Below are 9400 nucleotides of genomic sequence, written 5' to 3' on the forward strand. Positions count from 1 at the left end.
AAGGGACTTGGGAAAAAGACCCTGAACCTCACTCTCCGCTATCTGTCGGTGCTCCCTTTGGCTGAACCCACCCACTGACATGGTCTATGTAGGACAATCTCTTAGAGCATCGGGCAAAGGGGATTTAGAAGCACAAATGGAGGACAGCAGCCCAGGCTGCGTGCATTTCTCCTCTGGAACTTATTGAGGCTTCTTTATGTCCTAACACATCGTGTATTTCTGTAAATATTCTACGTGTGCTCAAAAGGTTGTGTTCTCTGTATGATGGGTGTAAAGTTCTGTATGTATTTAAAAGTTCAGAATTATTAATTGTATTGATCAGAATTTGGAGATTTCTGCTCATTTTTGTCTGCTTGAGCTGTTAAATTATTATTTTTAAGTTAAAGTCTCCAGTTACAATTGTTGAAATACCTACTTTTCCGTGCAAATCTGGCAGGTGTTGCTTGATGGACACTGAGGCATACTCTTCGGTATTTAAATGATTCTGATGGATGTGCTTTATCATTCTGCAGCCCCTTTCATCAGCATGCATGTAATGTCCTTCATCTGTTGTTGTTTTTTTTTCTGTTTGTTTGTTTGTTTTTGCTTTAAATTTGAATGTCATATATGAAGAGGTCAACCCAGTTTCCTTTGGTCCATATTGGCTAGTATGTCTTCTGCCAACTTTTTTATTCTAAACTTTTTGTATCTTTAAGTGTATCTCTTTTAGGCAACCCATTGTGAGGATTTCAAAATCTAGACTGCTTCCACCTTTTACTTGGAATTTAACCCACTCACATTTATAGAACTGTTATATTGAGACTTAGTTTTGCCATCTTATTAAAAATTTCCATTTATTATATATATTGTTTCCTGTTTCTCTTTGAGTATATATTCTTTGAGTATATATTCTTCTGGTGGTTCATCCTTATTCTTATTTTTATTTTTATGGCAATTGCCCTTAATTTAAAACCCTGTTTCTTTCTTTCTTTTTTTTTTTTTTTTCTTTTTCTTTTTTCTTTTTTCCCTACCCCCATCTGTTTGGTCACTTATTCCTCACTCCCTGGCAATAATGAGATTGTGTGGAATTACACAGTTCTGAGTTATTGTGGATATACTCTATTTCTTTTCTTTTGTCCTCACTTTTAAGACAATTAATACACATTCTAAGAAACTTGGTCATCCTTATTGTCCATACCTCTTGAAGAGTCTTCTTCATTTGTGTTACTTATGAAATACAAAGTATTTTTAATGTGGGTCATGGGTGGAAACATTCTGAAACCTTGTATTTCTGAGACTATTTTTTATAATACTTTCAATTTCACTGGATGTAAAATTCAAGGTGCAGTTTGTTTCCTTCAATACTCTAAAAATATGACTTTGTGGTCCCCTTGTATGCTTTTGAGAAGTCCAACACTTATTGGGTTCTAGTTCCATGTTCTTTCTCTCAGGATGCTTCTAGAATTTTCTTATGGTGTGGATTTTTCTGTCTCCTGTTTGACAGTCTGTGAGTCCTTCAATCTGAAGTTGTTTATTTTTCTTTAATTCTGGAAAATTCATTTCCTTTGTTTTTCAAGTATTTACTCTTCTCTGTTTTAACATCTTTTCTTCTTTTGGGATGCCTAGCATCAGTGCCCCTCCCCACCATTAAAATGGCTAGCTTAACAATCAAATCCTTCATGTTTTAGCCCTGCCACAGCACACTTCCCTGTGTTTTTCCAAATCACGCTCTGACCCCCTTCTGAGGTGCATGTTGGCATCTGCTTTCAGTTGTGGGCTCCACGCCGTCACCACTCATCGTGATGCTTTCTGGTTTGAAAATGTCCACTTAGGTTGCATTTCAAATGTATCAACTCAAGGGCTTCACTCCGCTATGGACTCGAAACAGCTTCTGGAAAGATGGGGGCAGCGGGTGAAATTGTGGATTTTTTTTTCATGGCTAAAGGAAAACCAGTAAATTTGACAGGTTCAGAACTGAGGTCAAGGAGTCTCCCTGCTTCTGGCTGGGGGCTGCTGCCCTTCTTTCTTCCTGCAGACAGGTCCTGAAAAGATGATCAGACCTATGCTGCAGAAATGTCCACAGCATAACAAACCTTCTTGCTTTCACCTCATTGCAGTGTGGAAAGGAGGCCACACTCAGAGACTGGGAGCCACACATGGCTTGTAATTTAAATGACATTAAAATGATCCTACACCTTGACTAAATTCTCTGGAATGCAAGTGTGGTTCAATATTAAGGACTCCATCAGTATAACCTACCATTCTAGTAAGTCACAGGACAAAAAGTAATAGGATGGTTTTAGTAGGTGTTGAAAAGGCATTTGACCAAAGGGCCATCCATTTCTGGTTAAAAAGCAAATAACTACTCCCTTCAGGGAAAGATGGCTTCTTCTTTCACTTTAGGAGAGAGCATCCCTTCAGGGTCTTGGGGGATAAGAGTCCAGCCAAGGGGCAACATGGATTAGTGTCTGACTTCACTCTCCATCAGCTGTGTGACTCTGGGCAAGTTCAGCAGAACCTATGTCTGTCACCTCTCCTGCTAGTGGGATAAGAACAGTACCAACATCAAATGGCAGTGGTGAGAATTCATGTATGAAATGCTGGGTCCAGGGCTGGGCACACGGTACGCCCTATACAAACAATACTTGTAATGGTGAAACAGCAAAAGAATTCCCATTTAATTAGGGATGTGCATTATCATCTCTGTTTTATTTAGAAGTATCAGCCAATGCAATTACAAATGAGAAAAAAAGGTAAAAATATTGAAACAAAAAAAAGAAACAAAATTATCAATATTTGCAGATGACGTAATCATCTACCAAGAAAATTTAAGGGATGAGTGAAAAGCTATGGGAAACAGTACTTCAGGGAGAGGTAAGAAAAATTATCACTGAGAAGCCAACGGTTTCCATAAAAACAAATAATAACCAGTTAGAGCCTATAATGGAGGAGTCTAATCACAATAGTACTAAGAAAGGTAAATAACAGGAAATGTGCAGGTTTCTCGTTTACAAAGAAATTAGGTAGGAAAACTTTGAAAATCCATGAAAAGAAGTAAATTAATGGAAAAGTATAGTATACTCTTGGAAACGAACAGGTGATACTGTAAAAGGTCTAGTTTTCCATAAATTAAAGCTACACATTTATTGCAATCTCAATTTAAAAAGCAGCAGAAGTTCATGTAGAAAAACAAACATGAAAGACTAGTGAGGCAATTTGTTAAAAAGAAAGAAGAATGAGGAGGATTTGCCCTATTAGATATTAAAACATATCATGATATTCTAATCATTAAAAATATGCCAGTATTAAAAGAAAATAGATCAAAAGTTTATGATAAAGGTATCATTTCAAAAAATTTGGAGAAAATAGATGATTTGATAACTGGTGTAGGACACTATAGGAAATACATAAAATTGGATCCCACCTGACACGACATCAAGATAAATTTCCAACGAAGTAAACGCTTATTTGTAAAAAATGACATTTTAGGAAACTAGAATGAAGTGTGAATGGATGCATTCAACATCTTGGTGTGGAGAAATCAGGGTACTCAAGCTGATTGCTCTAAAGAAGACAGATGGACTACATAAAAACTAAACATCTACATGGCCGAAACATCATAAACAAAATTGAGAGACCAGCCCTACCCTGGAAAAAATATTTCAAAACATATGAAGATGAAGGGAACTTCCTCGAGGTATAAAAAGCTTATGCAAACTAATAGCAAAAACTATAAGTAACCACCAGAGAAATGGCCACGGACTATGAAAGGGACACTTTACAGAAAGAAAATGGGTCAATAAGCAAAGATAGTCATAGTTAAAGAAATGCAGATCAAAACAATGAGATCTTTTTTCTGACCTGTCAGATTGTCCAAAATTTAAATGTTTGGTGGCGTCCAGCACTCTGTGGGTGTGGGGAAAGGAGCCCCTCCACACCACGGCTGTGGTTGGGGAAGGGGTGAGAATTTTCTGGGCGTGTCTGCACTTCAGGTGCCCCCTCCTTGATTCAGTAATCCCGCGGCTAGAAATCTGCCTGCAGTATCTGCACACAAAAATTTCCCAAGAGACAAGATAACCAAGGTGTTCACCCACGAGCCCTGGTTAAATCAATCAGGGTGCACAGGAGAGATTTCTCTGATACTACTGAAAAGAATGAGTCTCAAAAGTTACGCGCCAGTGTGGAAAGACCACCGAGATGTTTGTTCAGTTATTTAAAGGGGGCACAGAAGAGTGTGCATAATATACCCAAACAATCACAAGAAACAGTTGGCAGTGTTTGCCAGAGCTGGGACTGCTGTTGGGGGAGGGAAGCAAGGTTGCATTCACTTAAAAAAAAAAGTATCCATCCATCTATCTATCGATCGATCGATCTATCTACTTTCTGTTTATATAGTTTGAATTTTCTACTCATATTCAGGGATATCTTTTGTAGGCCAGTGGCACTATCTAAGAGTAGAAATTAAGACCCATTTTCATTTTTTACTTTTTTTGGCACCATTTACAATACTAATAAATACTACATTAAGTTTTTTAAGTTTTAAAAATCTATCAAAGCTGTAGACTTCCCTAAGGCTGTTGAAAGACCCCAGACCCTCCAAATATTAGGTTAAGTTATATAAAGTTGCTTATGTTCAACTAATTTGGATCATGAAAAATGGTAATTTCAAATGGTTTAACCTCATAAGAATAAGTTGTAGAAAAATATATTACAAAATTCAAAATACACAAACCAAACTTGCAAACAGAGAAGAAAAACTACCCAGGTGTCACAAACCAAGAGGAAACTAAAAATGTAGTGGTGGCTACAGTCAGGGTGAGCTGGGGGCAGGATGGTAATGTCTGGACAGCAGCTGGGCAGGTGCAGAGGGGACCAGCTGAACCAGGTGGGAAAGGAGCCAGCTGAAGGAGCTCTGCGGGCAGGATGGCAGGTCCAGGTCAGGAAAACGACTGTCCAACACGGTTCATCCCTGGGGCCTGAACGTGCTTGAACTGGGGGGAAGCTGGGAGGAAAAGGCTGGGCCGGGGCTCCTGCCTGGTGGGCACCCAAAGTCTAGGCTAGGCCAGGGCTCAGCAGAAAAGCCAAGGGCAGGTGGTGGGGTCCCGGGAAGCTGGGAGCCAGGTGGAACCCGTGACCTGTGCTTGAGAAGCGTTCCTGAAATTCCAGAAGGAGGCATAGAGTCATTGAAACCATATTTGCAGAAATAATTGGCTTCGACTTTTCCAGAATTGTAGATAGATGGAAATACTTAATGAGGAATCAGCATGATCCCGAATAGGAAAAAGAAAACCAAATCTGCAGAAACCAGAGACAATGAATGAATGAATGAATGAATGAATGAATGAATGATGGAATGAAAAGACAGGTCGCCTGAAAAGAAGCCACAGCTGGGGGAGTGGTGGGATGTGAGGCTGCTATGGAACTAGGTGGGAGCCCTGGAGGAGCTGAGGGGACACGTGGAATTTGAACAATGCTGCACTGCCTCAACCTGGGCCTCCTCTGCCCAAGCCCGCCTCCCCTCAGGGGCCGCAGAGCATCTGGTGTTCTTGCGGTCCTGGCCCTGGAGACCCCGCCTCACTGGAGGCCCCTCTCATTGGAGGCCCCGCCCTTTGGAGGTGCCGCCTGGTTGCCGCGGCAACCCACTGCAGCCGAGTTCCGGGCTCTGCGGGGCCGCAGGGGAACGCCGTTGCCACAGCAACGGTGGGGCGTGTCTGGCCTGGTCCTGAGAGCGGGGCGCGCATCCCCGCGGACGGAGGTGCCGTTGCCCCTGCGGCGAGAGGGCCCCGCGGGGTACGGATCCGGACCCTGAGGTGAGGCCAGGCCGCGGGGGGAGCTCTGTGGGCTCGAGCTGCGTCGCGGTGGGGTTCCAGATCCAACGCTGGAAGGCCTTTATCTGTATTTTACAGATGGGGAAACTGAGGCCAGGAAGGGAAGGACTTGCTCCAAGTCAACGCGTTGATGTCCAGGCAGAGCTGGACAGAGCTCCCTTATCTGGCTGAAGCTCCCTTGCACACCTGGTCCCCGTTGATCCCCTATAGCAGGGGTCCCCAACCCCCGGGCCCCTGTGAGGGACAGGGTCGCAGAGCAGGAGGTGAGCAGTGGGGGAGCGAAGCTTCATCTGCTGCTCCCCATCCCCCCATCGCTCACATTACTGCCTGAACCATCCCCCCCACACCCGCCCCCATCCGTGGAAAAACTGCCTTCCACGAGACCAGTCCCTGGTGCCAAAAAGGTTGGGAACCGCTGCCCTGTAGGCATCTGCCGAGCTACACTGAAGTCACACTCTCTCTTCAGTTTCTGCAGCCTTTCCCTAAAACTGAGACTCCCATCCTCCAAAGCGCTATTAGAAAGCCTCCTCCATGCAGCCTTCCCGCCTTCACCACTGGATGGAACGTTTCCACCCTCTGAGTTCTCATTTGTTTCATCCTCTGAGAGTCTCATGTTGTTGTGTTTAAAGTGGGCCCAATACCCTCCTTGGGGTTTGGGGAAGAGTAAAGCAAGTGAGCCAACAGGCAGTGTGTAAATTGTCTGAGAACCAGGCTGTCTGGGTCAGTGTTGGGCAGGAGAGCACGACACAGACCCCTCAGGCTGGTGGGCCAACACGTGTGCAAGCATCCAGGAACCTCAGCAACAGTGCGGGCAGGATTCCTGTATGACCCACCGGAGGCTGCCGAGATGGGGTGGGGACCAGGCACCAGCCACAGAGCTGGGTGCAGGGGAAGAGGCCCAGCAGAGCTCCTGCACTGGCCCGGCATGTGCAGTGGGGCTGGGGTCCGGAACTGGCCAGAGACTCGAGTCCTAGGGCTGGGACTCTCCAGCAGGCTGAGCTGAGGGCGGCCTGAGGCTGAGCACACGTTAACACGCTGGGGCAGCCAGGAAGAGAGCCTCAAGCCCGCATACGGACACTGCTCTGGGCTCGCACCAGTAACCTGGGCCCTGCCAGCGTTTGCATCATGCTGCAGAATTTGCAAAGCGCTTACTTTTGAATAACTGAGCTCCTTACACGCAGGCTCCCTTGCACAGGGAGGCACAATTATCAACCCCATTTTGTGGATGAAGAAACCAAGGCTGAGAGACTTGAAAAGGCCCTGAGGGTCCCAGGTACTCGCGGTCAGCCTGAGCCAGACCCCTGGTTGAACACACTTTCTACGACTCCAGTAGCTTCTCAGGGGCCAGAGCCACAGGGGGTGAAGCAGCCCTTGGGGGATGGTAGGAAGCAGGTTCCCAGGTGACTGGCCCACCCCAGCCTTTAATTACTGGAGGCTCTGATTAGCCGGACCCCTGAGCTCCTCCCCTGGAAAGTGGGCAGGGCTGGGATGAGGCCCAGGAGTCTGAATTTGTAGGAAAACACCCTGCCCCTTAACCATTCCCAATCTCACTTCACTGCAGAATCACCCAGGAGGTAGGATTAATGTTATCAAACTTTATGAAGAAGGGAAATAACCTGCAGGAGAGAGGCATCGCTGGGCCCCAGATTTGGAACCCAGAGCAGAGCTGGGAGATCCGCCCCCAGTCGAGCGTGGAGATTGGCGAGGCCCCAAGTGAACAGGTCCCTGGGCTTCGGGCTTGGGAGGCCTGGAGGGGATCTGCACTGCATTTGGAGAGCTCTGCTGGGTTCTGCTCCTGGTGCGCCTGACGGCCAATTGCTGACTCAGTGTCTGGCCAGCAGCAGCTGGCAGCCGGGCGGCTGGGCTGGGGCCAGAGCCCATTGTGGGGAACTGGGTCCGAACAGCAGCTGCTTCCAGAAGCTCCCTTCGTGACCCAGCCCAGAAGGAAATGCTGACTCTTTAAAGGTCAATCAAAGTCCCCAACACACCCCCCTCCTGGCCCCTCCACTGTTTTCCCTCCTCTGCGCATCTGCAAAGACCCCACAAGCTCTGAGCTGTGTCTGGGCTTGTAGGGTGAGGGAACAGGAAGGGTGTCCTTCTCTGTATCATGAATATGTTGTTAGGTAGGGCTAGGAATCAGGACTCTCCCGCCACCCACCCTGAGCCACGTCCAGGGCGGGAAGGTTGAGGCTCCCCAGTGATGCGGCACGGATTCTCTTGTCAGCTGGCATGTAAAGCCCGGGGGAGGCTCTGGGGGCTAGAGCAGGTGCTCTGGGGTTCACAGTGGAGGGCGTCCGGCACACTGCTAGATGCCGGCAAGGGGTCAGGGGCTGGGTAGGACACCGTCCTGCTCAGGGCAACTTCGCAGCCTTACAGAAGACAGAGCCTCCCCCAGGAAATTTCTGCGAGGTGGGAAGTGTTGTGGTGGCAATGCCCGGCAGTGCACAGGGCAGGACCCCCTCCCTGACCCCCCACTTCCCCAGTCAGCCTCCGCCCGCTCTGTCCCTGACTCCTCTGGGCTCTGCTTTGGCTTCAGCCAGTGGGAGGGTCCAGCAGGAGGTTAGAGGGCAGGGGGAGAGGGTGGGGGGAGGTGGGGGCAGGTTTCCCCAGCGCCTCCTTTTCAGATCTCGCCGGGGGGGCTGCCACCCTTGTTGAGGGCTCTGTTTCCCGCACAACCTTCTCCAGGTTCTGGTGCGGCCCCTCCCTGTGCCCTCCGGGACCGACACAGACTCCCAGGCTGCGGACTCCTGGGGCTCCCCCTCCCTCAGGGGCCCCCAGCCCTGCCTCCGCTGAATAAACAGCCCTTCACGAACTCTCTGCAGCCACCCCAGCGAGTTTCCTCCTGTAACCCTCACCAGTACATGCTGCCCCTTCGCAAAAGCCCAAGAACGTTGACATAATTTTAATTAGGCCTAGAGCCCTCCAAAATATTAGTAAATTATTCAAAGAAGAAACTGTACAGGTCATCTTTCTCTGAGCCCCAGGTAATAAAACAGGAAGTGAACAAGAAAAGTGTAGCTCCGGGAGACAAAATCAAACATCTTAGAACTTAAAAAACTTATTTGGTTAAATGAGGAAATAAAACTGAAATTATACTCTAGTTAGAAATGAATGAGAATGTGCTTTGTCAAAACCAATGGGATGTAGCCATTGTGTTCAAAGAAACAAATTCAAGCCTTAAATGCTTGGTAAGAATTCAAGAAAGATCGAAAATGATTGACCTATACATTCAACTTCAGAATTTATCTTTTTATCTTATTTTATTTTATTTTTTGTCTGTGTTGGGTCTTCTTCATCGCTGCGTGCGGGCTTTTCTGTAGTTGTGGTGAGTGAGGGCTACTCTTTGTTGTGGAGCACGGGCTTCTTATTGCGGTGGCTTCTCTTGGTGTGGAACACAGGCCCTAGACCGTGAGGGCTTCAGTAGTTGCAGCATGTGGGCTCAGTAGCTGTGGTTCGTGGGCCCTAGAGCACGTGGGCTTCAGTAGTTGTGGCGCACAGGCTTAGTTGCTCCACAGCATGTGGGATCTTCCCGGACCAGGGCTTGAACCCATGTCCCCTGCATTGGCAGGCAGATTCTTAACCACTGCGCCACC

Source organism: Balaenoptera physalus (genome assembly GCF_965194825.1).
Source record: "Balaenoptera physalus genome assembly, chromosome: 6".
Lineage (NCBI taxonomy): Eukaryota > Metazoa > Chordata > Mammalia > Artiodactyla > Balaenopteridae > Balaenoptera > Balaenoptera physalus.